The sequence below is a fragment of the Castor canadensis genome, chromosome 9 (genome assembly GCF_047511655.1).
Source record: "Castor canadensis chromosome 9, mCasCan1.hap1v2, whole genome shotgun sequence".
In the NCBI taxonomy this organism is placed as follows: domain Eukaryota; kingdom Metazoa; phylum Chordata; class Mammalia; order Rodentia; family Castoridae; genus Castor; species Castor canadensis.
In genome coordinates this window covers 132,896,043-132,908,362 of record NC_133394.1, presented here as the reverse complement: position 1 = coordinate 132,908,362, position 12,320 = coordinate 132,896,043, and the positions used below count along the sequence as shown (strand labels likewise).

The 12,320-nt window shown below is 35.4% G+C and overlaps 2 long non-coding RNA genes across 3 annotated transcripts in view; one reads left to right on the top strand and one right to left on the bottom strand.

Moving 5' to 3' along the window:
• LOC141411000 (uncharacterized) overlaps window positions 1-12,320 on the top strand; it is a 483,550-nt gene that overhangs the window by 368,236 nt on the left and 102,994 nt on the right. The gene's annotated exons all lie outside the window — the stretch shown is intronic.
• The window catches only part of LOC141410778 (uncharacterized), a 51,575-nt gene that overhangs the window by 37,088 nt on the left and 2,167 nt on the right, over window positions 1-12,320 (bottom strand). Inside the window, exon 2 of the long non-coding RNA XR_012435562.1 lies at window positions 2,798-2,876. This is a non-coding gene — a long non-coding RNA (uncharacterized lncRNA). The remainder of the gene's footprint in view (window positions 1-2,797; window positions 2,877-12,320) is intronic.

Sequence of the window (12,320 nt, the reverse complement as noted above, 5' to 3'; positions counted from 1 at the left end):
AGAAGCAAAGACAAAAAACACTTGATCATCTCAACACATGCAGGAAAAAACCTTTGATAAGATTCAGCACCACTTCATGATAAAAGCTCTAAGAAAACTAGGAATAGAAGGAATGTACCTCAATAATGTAAAGACTATATATGACCAACCTACAACCAACATCATACTTAATGGTGAAAAACTGAAACCATTCCCCCTAAAATCAGGAATGAGACAAGGGTGCCCACTATCCCTGCTCCTATTCAACATAGTACTGGAATTCCTAGCCAGAGCAACTAGGCAAGAAGAAGAAATAAAAGGAATACAAAAGGATAAAGAAACTGTTGAAATATCCCTATTTGCAGACAACATGATATTATATCTTAAAGATCCAAAAAAATCTACCCAAAAACTCCTAGATACCATAAACAGCTGCAGCAAGATGGCAGGATACGCAATCAACTTACAAAACTCATTAGCCTTTCTAAACACCAACAACAAACAAACTGAAAAAGAATATGTGGAAACAATTCCATTTACAATAGCCTAAAAAAAATCAAATACCTAGGAGTAAACTTAACAAAGGTTGTGAATGACCTCTACAAGGATCACTACAAACCCCTGACAAAAGAGATCAAGGAAGAGTACAGAAGGTGGAGAGCTCTCCCGTGCTCATGGATTGGTAGAATCAACATAGCAAAAATGATTGTACTACCAGAAGCAATCCACATGTTTACTGAAATTCCCATCAAAATCCCAATGACATTCATCACAGAGATTGAAAAATCTACCCTAAAGTTCATTTGGAAACACAAGAGACCATGAATAGTCAAGCCAATAATCAGCCAAAAGAGCAATGCTGGAGGTATCACAATACCCAACTTCAAACTATAATACAAAGCAATAGCAATAAAAACAGCATGGAAAAGAATAGAGGACTCAGATATGAATCCACAAAGCTATGCCCACCTTATTTTTGACAAAGGTGCCAGAAACATACGATGGAGAAAAGACAGCCTCTTCAACAAATGCTGCTGGGAAAAGTGGTTACCCAATCTGCAAGAAAATGAAACTAGATCCATGTTTATCACACTGTACTAGTATCAGACCCGAAACTCCCATAATATCAGACCCAAAACTCTGATGTTAGTACAGCAAAGAGCAGGAAACACTCTGGAAGTAATAGGTATAGGCAAGGACTTCCTCAATGGAACCCTAGCAGCTCAGCAACTAAGAGAAAGGATGGACAAATGGGACTTCATAAAATTAAAAAGATTCTGCACAACAAAAGAAATGGTTTCTAAACTGAGAAACCACCCACAGAGTGGGAGAAAATATTTACCAGCTATACATCAGACAAAGGACTGATAACCAGAATATACAGGGAGCTCAAAAAATTAAATTCCCCCAAAATCAATGAACACATAAAGAAATGGGCTACTGAACTAAGCAGAAATTTCTCAAAAGAAGACATTGAAATGACCAAAACACACATGAAAAAATGCTCACCATCTCTAGCCATAAAGGAAATGCAAATCAAAACTACAGTAAGATTTCACTTCACCCCTGTTAGAATAGCTATCATCAAAAACACCACTAACATGTAAAAATGTTGAAGTCTTCTTAAAAATCTAAACATAGATCTGCCATATGATCCAGCAATACCACTCTTGGGGATATACCCAAAGGAATACAACACAGGTTACTCCAAAGGCATCTGCACACCCATGTTTATTGCAGCACTATGCACAATAACCAAGTTATGGAAACAGCCAAGATGCCCCACTATTGATGAATGGATTAAGAAAATGTGGTATTTATACACAACGGAATTTTACTCAGCCATGAAGAAGAATGAAATCTTATCATTTGCAGGTAAATGGATGGAACTGGAAAACATCATCCTGAGTGAGGTTAGCCAGTCCCAGAAGACCAAAAATCGTATGTTCTTCCTCATATGAGGACTTTAGAACTAGGGCAAATGCAGCAATGTTGGACTTGGGTCACACACTAAGAGGAGAGCACATATGGGAGGAATGGGGATAGATAGGAAACCCAAAACGTGAAAGCATTTGATGTCCCCACTGCAGAGCAGCTAATACAGAAACCTTAAAAGGACAGAAGTCAAAATGGGAAGGTGACTCAGAAGTAGTGAAGAGGTCAGGTAGAGATAAATCAGTTCGAGTTGTAATACACTTGTGCATGGAAGCAATGCTAAGAATCTCTCTGTGTAGCTATCCTGATCTCAACTAGCAAAACCATTTTGTCTTTCTTATTATTGCTCATGTCTACTCTTCAATAAAAGTGAAGAAAAGGGCCTGGAAGTAAGGAGGGTTGGGGGAAGAGGAAGGAGGCCTATGGTAGGGGGGGGAGAAATGGCCCAAACAATGTATGCACATATGAATAAAAGAATAAAGAAAAAAATGTAACAGCCAAGATAAAAAGGATCACATCAAATCTGGCATTGTAAAAATGTTTGTGCCAACTGACATCTATGCAAATATTCTGAGGAAAAGTGTGATGTCACCTTGGTACAACAAATGGAAGCTCCCAGTTTAGACAGTGACTGAGCTGCATCTTCAACATTGTCCTACAAAGTAGGTCTCATAGAACTTAACTTTTGTAAGATAATATTTTCATATAAGAGAACTTTTGTTATTCAGAACTAGATAGAATCTTTGAAACTTCTAATTAAAAAATGGCATAGGGGAATCCAAGAGTCTGGTTGGGTCATCTGCTTCGTGGCCTAGTTTTATGAATTGCAATTAGTTCTGCTTACTAATGGCAGCTGAAAAAACATTCCAGTATTTCTACTTACCAAGGTTACCCAGGTTAATGAAGAGCAGAGTGCTTGAGCATCACAGAATCCATCCTTTATATCATTGGAGCGAGCATTCCTGGGGAAAAGTAGGATAATCATAACATGATCATTGCATTTAGGGTTTTGTACAAGAATTAGTTTAGAATGGTCTCCAGTATTATTTTGGTATTGATTAATTCTTCTTTTCTCTTTCCCTAACTGTTAATCATTTATTTCTCTCAATTTTGTTCTGTTTTTTCTGTTATTTCTAATCCTTTCTTCCTGTTTTATACACATGAACAAAAATGGTTATAAGAATTGTGCCAAATTAAAATATGATTTATTCAATGATTTGAACAGAAGTAAAATACCTCCAAAAAATCTTTTTCATCTCTGTGACCCTGAAAAAAGGTAGAAAAATAAGATTCAAAGTTTTAGACTCTTCACTTGGGCAATGACTTCCTTAATTCTAAATATTTCTCAAAATTATTTTTAAAACTACATTTAAAACCTAGGAATATGTGCTTCTTTTGATTTGAATTGAGGCTTGATTATCTCATTAATTATTACATATATTTTTCAATACATATTTAATTCATCCCTGATGTGAAGAAAGGACTATGCCTAACATATTGATTAAAAAAAAATGACTATAGACCTGGTATGGTAGTACACTGGTAGTACACACTGTTATCTCATATAATCCAGAGGAACCAATCAGGAGGATTACAGTTGAAAGCCAATCTGAGCAAAAAGTTAGCAAGATTCCATCTGAACAAATTATCTGGGCATGGTGGTACAAATCTATAATCCTAGCTTTGTGGGAGGCCTAGGCAGCAGGGTCCAAGACTTGTGAGGGCCAAAATCACACACCCTTACTAAAGCCAAAAGGGCTGGAGGGTCATGGCTCAAGTGGTGGAGTGCTAGCCTCACCAAGGATGAGGCTCTGAGTTCAAACCCCAGTAGCATATGATCTTCCTCATGAAGGTCATAAGAGATGAGTCATACATGTAGTTTATGTGAGCACATTTGTATATGAGGCCTGACAATATGAATGTCTTAAAAGAGACAAAATTGTTATTAATAAAACCCTTTAAATATTTGAGATTACCTTTGGAGGAAGTATTTTGTTTTGATTTTCAAGAATTAAAAAAACAGAATAAATTTATCAGCAATTCACTAAAAGACAATTTTTTAAAAAAATGAATACAATTCATTTGTATCTCAACTAAAGAAAAGAGGCAGATGAAAATTTGGTCATTCTTGAACTTCAAACAAGTAGTTTATTTTAATGAATAGTGTTTGAAAAAAATTGACCCAATAAGATGCTAAGCATTTATTTTGTAGAAGTATAAATACAGTTTATGAAGGTTAATCTTAGCTTAAACTTGGAAAGTAAAAATTCACAGCACTTGAGACATTAGAATATTAATTTATATCAATCTTTTCATCCTATCTCTACCCTAGCATAATGATAACATCAAAATAACAGCCACCATAAACATTTTTTAGGGGTTACTGTAGATCAAGTCTTATATACAAATTTGTGAGTCAAATATCTTGTTTTACAGAAGAGCAATTGAAATTCAATGATCTTAAGCAATTTGTTCACATTAATACAGGGTTAAGCTGGTAACACAAAGATTTAAATTGATATGCTCTAATCTCTTTGATATTATGAAAGGGATGGAAATAAGAATGAATTGCCACCTGCTAAAACATATTACAAACTGAAGTCACCAACCTTCCTTGTTCTTTTTTATGATTCCAATCTCAGCCAGAAACTCCAGAACATACCTTACTCCTCCACGAGCCTCATTCCCTCATTGAGTTTATTCCACACTTTCAGATTATTTACAAAAGTTACCTGTACTTGATATTTCTTCTGTGATGGCTCATTTAATCTCCAGTTACATCTTGCATGTCTTACTGTGGTAGCTATGTAAGCAGTGTCTCTTGGTTTTTCTCCATGTCTCTTAAACCATTACCATTCTTCTATTTAGTGATCTTCATAAAATGCAATTCTGCTCCTGTTTTATGCTTTCAAACCTCATTCAGTCAAGTCTTAAATTCCTTCCTTTGGCATAGAAGGACTTAAACCTAACAGGTCTCATTTTTGTTCCATTTATGGAACCTTACATTCATTTCTAAGAATAATAATAAGTATAGTTTTGCTTTCTAATAAGAAAGTGTTTTTCATATCTAGATACTACATTCCAGCTACCTGACGAAATATTGCTATCATTTAAAACTCACAAGTCTTTTTTGTTTTATGAACTCTTCGTGAATGTAGAGATTCAAACCTATTTTTCTATTTGTAAATGTAGAACCCCATACTTACAATATTCCACTTACAATATTCCAAAAATTCACAGTTAAATCTCAACTTCATCTTTGAGACATCTGAAGTCGAAACAATATCTCATGATTATTGGTTCCCATGGGCCAGGTACAGAATCGATGTCTAGTAGGGAATGAATAAATAATTCACAGAATGAATGAGGAAGGTTGTGAATGTGAATAGATCCTTACTCCAGCAATTGACTTCCTTTTTAAAAGTAAAAAGAATGCAATTGAACAGAAAAACCTAAAATATTTTCCATTATTCAGTTCTTGGTGTAATTTAATTATGGGTCTAAAAAGGCCACAGATAGATATACAAGGAACTAGAGAAAAGGTAAGATCCAAAAGAATTAACCTAGAAGGTAACACACATGCACAGGAAATTAATGCGAGTCAACTCCCTGTATAGCTATCCTTATCTTAACTAGCAAAAACCCTTGTTCCTTCCTATTATTGCTTATACTCTCTCTTCAACAAAATTAGAGTTAAGGGCAAAATAGTTTCTGCCGGGTATCGAGGGGGTGGGGGGGAGAAGGAGGGGATGGAGTGGGTGGTAAGGGAGGGGGTGGGGGCAGGGGGGAGAAATGACCCAAGCATTGTATGCACATATGAATAAAAAAAAAAGGCCACAGAAGGAAGATAAGAGTTTTTGTCCTGACACCTGAACTTCAGCCTTATACAGGAAAGAGGAAAAGTGAATTAAAATAGTTGAGAACTGTCACACATGGCTGTTATGTATTCCCAAAAGATGCCTGGAAACCAGATTTGAGGGGGTGAGGGTGGGAGGCAGAGAGTAAGGCAAATACTAGGAAATAGGGAACGGGGGCGAAGTGACAGAAATCCAGAAGGGAAAAGAGAAAACTTGAGATAATTAGCTGCCATGATCAAAGGTTTCATTTTTAAAATCACTTTTCAATCTAATTCCTACCATGTGAAATGTTAGCATCTATTTCTAGACAAAGTAATCTGCTGTGCTGTAAAATTTTGGTAAATAATTATCTTCTGACTTTATCCATAAATGTATTAAGACAGCTTCATTTAATTACCATAACCAGGCCCCACAGGGTGCTGTCTGGGTCCTGATGGACTGCAATTCCCTGCCTGACCTAAGAACTTGGCCTTGAGTCTCTTGTATGAAAACCTGGGAGCAGAAGCTGGCCTATTTCCAGTTCACAGTGGAGAGCAGCATGTCCCTCCACTCATTTTCTGATGTTCAGGCTCTGCTCTTCCCATAGGGAATAAGATTCTGACAGGAACTTTATTTCAAGATGTTGAGTTTCATATGAAATTGTCACTTTCTCTTGCCACCTTGCTAGTTAGTTCAATACCATGAGCGAGATTTTATATTGAAGTCAAGCAGGAGACTGTTGTCTGGGGGGAAGCGCACTGCTTTACACACACTGCTGAAGAACAAGAAGTGAAAGAGGACAAGGCAGGGCTTGCAAAGATGGGTCATGTGAAGAAAATGGTTCATGTGCACAGTTCTGTGTCACACACATTGTCTTAGCTAGACTTCACAAACTACCAAGAATGTTCTCGTGTGCCTTGTTTCATTATTAGGAAAATAAAGTAAACAGCTACAGTAGATGTTTTCACTCCTAGGTAAAATCTTCTTTGCAGGGTCTAACAGTTTATCAGTGAACTTATGAAGGTACTCACAGTCCAGTGTTGGTGTACTGGTTTTCGTCACTATGTGAAGAGCATTCCAATTCACAACTTTGAGTCTCTATTTGTCACTGTTTTTTTGTGACTATTTGATGACTGAAGTAATATTTTACTTATTTAATAGTTATTTCCTCTTGGCAGCTTCTCTAACTTATACTTTTCAGTGATCAAACATTTGTAGGAAAGGAACTAAGGAACTTTTTCACTGCTTTGAGTTAGGTGTAAAGAGCATGAAAATATCTATTTTGGCTACCATAATCAAATAAAGGTGGGTCTGGAATTCTAATTTGCACAACTGTTACTCTTTCTCTTTACCTGGGAAAAGTATTTTTTGCAGATGTTACTAACTGCTCATACTTATTTCCGCTGACTCCCATTAGTAGGTAAAGTAATAACTCTGTAAAGAAAAAGTGAATGGAAAAGAGGACAGTAGCACAACATTTTGAATGTGGAAAAATCAGGTAACTCAATAGCAGCTAATGCTGCACAAACTCTAGGAATATAAGGTGGCAGAAAGGAAGCCTGGAAGCATGTTAATGGGGGTGAGGCATCAAACTGCCAGACACATTTAGAAACTGGATGACTGGTTAACTCTGAAGGTAGTTACAAAGATGGGGCTGAAATCAGGTACATGCTTTTGACACATTGAACCACAAACACTTTGATTAGGATATGCCAGGTTTATCTGAAGTTAAAGATATCACAAATAAAACTAGGGAAACAGTGAAAATCCTATATTGAACAGTAAGTCTCCACTTAGTCTGCTGCTAAAACACTTAGCAGGGGAAACTAGGTGACTCCTCTCTGGTTTACCTTCAAGGAAACTACATACTTATAGTAAAAGTTAGAGGGCATAAGGAAAGAGTGAAGGAGCTCAAACATGGTGGATGTACTTTGTGTTCATGTATGAAAATAGAATAATGAAAGGTGTTCAAATTGTTCTAACAAGGAAGCAAGGGGAATGAGGGAGAAGAATGGAAAGGATGAATCTAATTAAGATATAAGCATATATGTAAATGTCACAATGTATCTCCCTCTATAAGTATTATATGCTAATAAAAGTTAGTAAACACTCACAAATAAAATCACAAACCTTCCTTTATAGATTGCAGTATACCAGCTAACAAACCTTATATGTACACATAGATTTTGATTAGCATTTTAATTTCCTAACTTTTTAATATTAGCTGATGGCCAATAATACAAAAGAGATTGGATGAAGGTGAAACAAAGCAAAGCCAAACAATACAGCCATTAACATGTCATAATGACCTGGAAAATCAAAACATAAATTAATAAAGGAGTCAGGCACCTTGGCTCATATCTACAATCCTAGCTACTTGGGAGGCACAGATCAGAAGGACTATAGTTTGAAACCAGCCCAGGCAAATAGTTCATCAAGACCCTACCTCAAAAAAAAGAAAAAAAACAACACAAAAAAGAGCTAGTGGGATAGTTCAAGTGGCAAAGCACCTGCTTAGCACACGTGAAGCCCTGAGTTCAAACCCCAGTATGCAAATAAATAAATAAATAAATAAAAGAGCTCAGAGGAAAAAAGAGACCATGGAAGTAATGAAAGAAGGAAATTTAAAAATGACTTCTCAGTGTAGTCTTCAGAGACTAGGTAACAATTTCTGTTTCTGTTTAAGATACTAATACATTTTTACTTAAGTCAAGTATTTAGTTGTAACTCTTGATTTGTATAAAGGATAAAATAAAGTATAAGTATTTGCTTCAAAAATGCATTTTTCACTACAATAAATTTTACTAATGCTAACAGATATTTCAGATATACACAGTACTAATTGCTTAGGTGATTGATAGTGTGTAAAAATGCATGGGTCTCTGTTTCTGACCTCAAATAGCATACAATATGGCAAAATAAATAAGAGATATGCTCATGGAAAAATAAAATAAGTTAAATAAAAGTAAAAATAACCTCTTCAGAGATGTTAACTTTGAAATAATGAAAAAGAAAATAAGAATTAAAAACAGGAAGAAACCACAACAAAAACAGTAAAAACTCAGAGCTATAAAAAAAGTTCTTAGAAACATAAAGTGGCAGAAAAAAATTAAAAATCAATAAAAAGTCAAAAGATGATAATAATAAAATTTAACAATATCTCCCAGAAGATAAAACCAATAACCAGAGGGAAATGAGAAATAGTGAAATAAAAATAAGAAATTTAGAAGATATATTCAGAAAATCTAATATCTAAATAATGGATTCTTAGAAATAGAGAGGGCAAATGGGATTAAAAAAAATTATCAAGAAAATTTCTGGTGATTAAATGTCATGAAATTGTAGATTTTTCATGACTCAAAATGCATCCAGTCTAATGGGTGATAAAAGACCACGCCAAAATCCATCGAGCATTCTTCTACATATTATTGTGACATATAACATTCTATACACAAAAGTATGGTTATAAGAATGGTATTGTGTTTCTCAAGAGTGCTGTATTCTCAAAGACAGTGGGGTTACACATCAATTAAATAATTCTAAACCACAAATCTATAGCAAGACCAACTGTTAAGAATAATATTTTCATCTCTTAAATTCTCAGTGTTTTTATTTATTTTAAGTCCCAGTCCTGAGCACATACTAAGAGATTAGTTGCTCCCCTCTAGTATGGACTAAGTAAAGAAAAAAAAAAAAAGAAAGAAATGGGACCAGGAAAAATATTTTCAACACAGAGGAGGCAGAAGGATGATGAAAAGCATTCCATAGGGTGAAAGTTTCATATCAGGAAAACTATCACTTAAGGCAGGAGCAAGAGAAACAGATGTCTAAAAAAGTTGTCTCAGTAGAATCAAGAATTAACATTTGAAGAGGTTTGATAATTACAATCCCAAGAGAGCATTCCCACTGCATAGAGCCCAACCAAGGTCATCACTACGCCAGCCACCAGAAGTAGGAGCCCACTGCTTCTTAGGCTTGTTTAGGTATATGGACACTGATTTCCTATTTGTCTGAGCGTGGTGCAACAGAACATACTCACATACAAGAACCAGGCAGATTAGGTTTAATACTTGCAGATAGTCATCATGGGACAGAAGAAGTCTCAAATGCATTTTGAGCCTGTGCCCTGAAACTCAAGCTGCTACCCCTGAGAGGGGGAGCATTGTCTGTGTGTGTTCCATTTGCACCACAGCTTAAGGACTCTGAAAAATAGCTGAGTTATATACGGCAGGGATCATGTTCCTCACCGAGTGACGCTCTGAAGGACCTCCTGCTTCCAAAGGAAAAAGGAATAAAGCCTAAAGCCTACTTATCTTGGGAAGCTACTCTCTTACTCAAGGTGTTACTATCCCCAAGATGTCAGAAACAGGGCCCGGACTCTTTCACCCAGTCTCTATCTCAGAATGCTGCATTATGAGCAGTGTACAGTTTTTGAAAACTACAAGCTGAAAAGAAGGAAGGTAGATCGATTTTCTGTCACCCAGAGAGCTGTCTTGTGTAATGACAAGGAAATTAAAAATAATGAATTGCAATCAGTGTACTCTACCTGGCTAACATTAAAACATTACATAGTCACTCAACATTCACATAGCAAAGAATTTTGATAGAGGGAGAAAAATTGGGATTTCTGCAGAAAGCTGAGTTGAAAGATAATCACACAGACTAAGAAATAAAAAATTATAGTAACACCTCTTCATGTGGTAACATAATGAGCAGAAGAACTACCTAAACTTTTTGAAGCCAGGTATCTTGTAGGAGAGGAAATTATATTTGGGAAACAAAAATGTAGAGTCTGCTCTTTTCCTTTATAAGCCTTGCAAAATATTTCAAAATTTGCAGATCTATGTAAGAATAAACTTGATTGAAAAAATTAAAATATCATTAATTTAAAAAATAATATTTAGTAGCATTAAAAACATGTTATCAAAATAAGTAAACAGAACATGAAAAATAATTGAATTGCTAAATGTATTAAAATATTTATCTAGTTATGTACCCGGTAGTGAGCCCAAGTCTCTGTAAAAATTGTCTTATTTTAAACCCTTGAAATGGTACTCGGATGAGTACAGGTATTATTATCTCTATTCTACAGGTGAAGAAATTAAGCATTAGAAAAGATGATCAAATTCCCACAGATAAAAAACCTTCTAAGTGCAAGAGCATGTTAAGCCTTTATGTAAGTTAAATTCCAGAATGATAATTAGTATTCTGTAGTGCTGAGTGAGTGGATATATAGCTTGGCAGTTCTTTCTGAAATTTCCTTCACTTTGACCATGAAGCTCCTACCTACTGGACCAAGGACTAGTGATGCTAGAATATTAACGAGCAAATTTATTTTCATAAATCAAAAAAGGAGAACAGGAAACCATTGATCAACACAACGAATTATTATTTTTATCATCTTTTAAAACTAAAAATAGTCATCTAAATTCATATCTAATGTACATTGTTTTCCTTGATATCATAAACAAATAATAAGATGCATGAACAAATACAAATGTAACTTTCTAAACTTCCTTTGCTACTAGAGTTTTGACTAGTTTTCAAGTTTACAAATCATTGTTTTGCAAGTAAATTGTTTATAAATGTTTTCTGGGGCATGCCTTATGACATAATTAATTAGCCGTGCTAATTATCTGTTTCTTTTTTCACAACTAGAGTGGAAAAACCTCCATCATGTAGTACATGTCATTAATTAGACTACGTATGTCAAAACAGAAAATGAAAAATATTGTGAGCTCTTTTACTTGCAAATTTTCCACTCTTTCAGGAGGGTCAATGACCCTGGGTTGTATGGACAAAACTTCACAGACTTCTGTACTTTCCAGTTCTTGTGTGTTTTACCAACAGGATTCTAGTGTGGTATCAGAAGGGGAATTCAATCTGTACATAAATACCATTTACTTTTAAGGGAAGCAAATTTCTATGACTGACAGTTTTTGAGACACAGGTTACAAACAGAAATATAGACTGGCAGAGGCTGCAGGAATGTGTTTCTAACTTCTGATCCCAGTGACTTCACAGAGCTAAACTGAAGACTCCTTTTAAATTAGGGACAAATGAATGACAGCATGCATCACAGTGGGGACTGCAGAGTGTGGTCAAATCCATCAATAAGCTAACCTACGAGCAATAGAAATTGAGAATGTAGAGAGGCAATGAGATTCTCAGGCTTAATAGGACAGATGTAATTAACTGAATATTAAGTCTTCTTTCCCCCAGGACAGAGTGGAAATTGGCCTTTGACAAAATTGCATAATTCAGTCAATAATAACACTGAAGGAATGAGCACAATTCAAAGATGAAGGTAGCAAGAAGAGGCACTGGAGAATGTGTGTTCCTGAATACTGTGCTCATTCTGTTGGCCTGAGAATTACTTAGTAACATTTTTTCATAACCCACAAAATTCTTAAACCTAGGAATTACAGGTTTTGAAAGTCCTAGGTGGCTGTAAGCCTTATAATGAAATGCAACCTTTTAATGAAATAAACTCTTTCAAGGTCAGTGGAAAAATCTGTGTTTCAGGATCACTGGCTTCCAGCTGTATGTGAAATCAAGGAAAAAAATTAA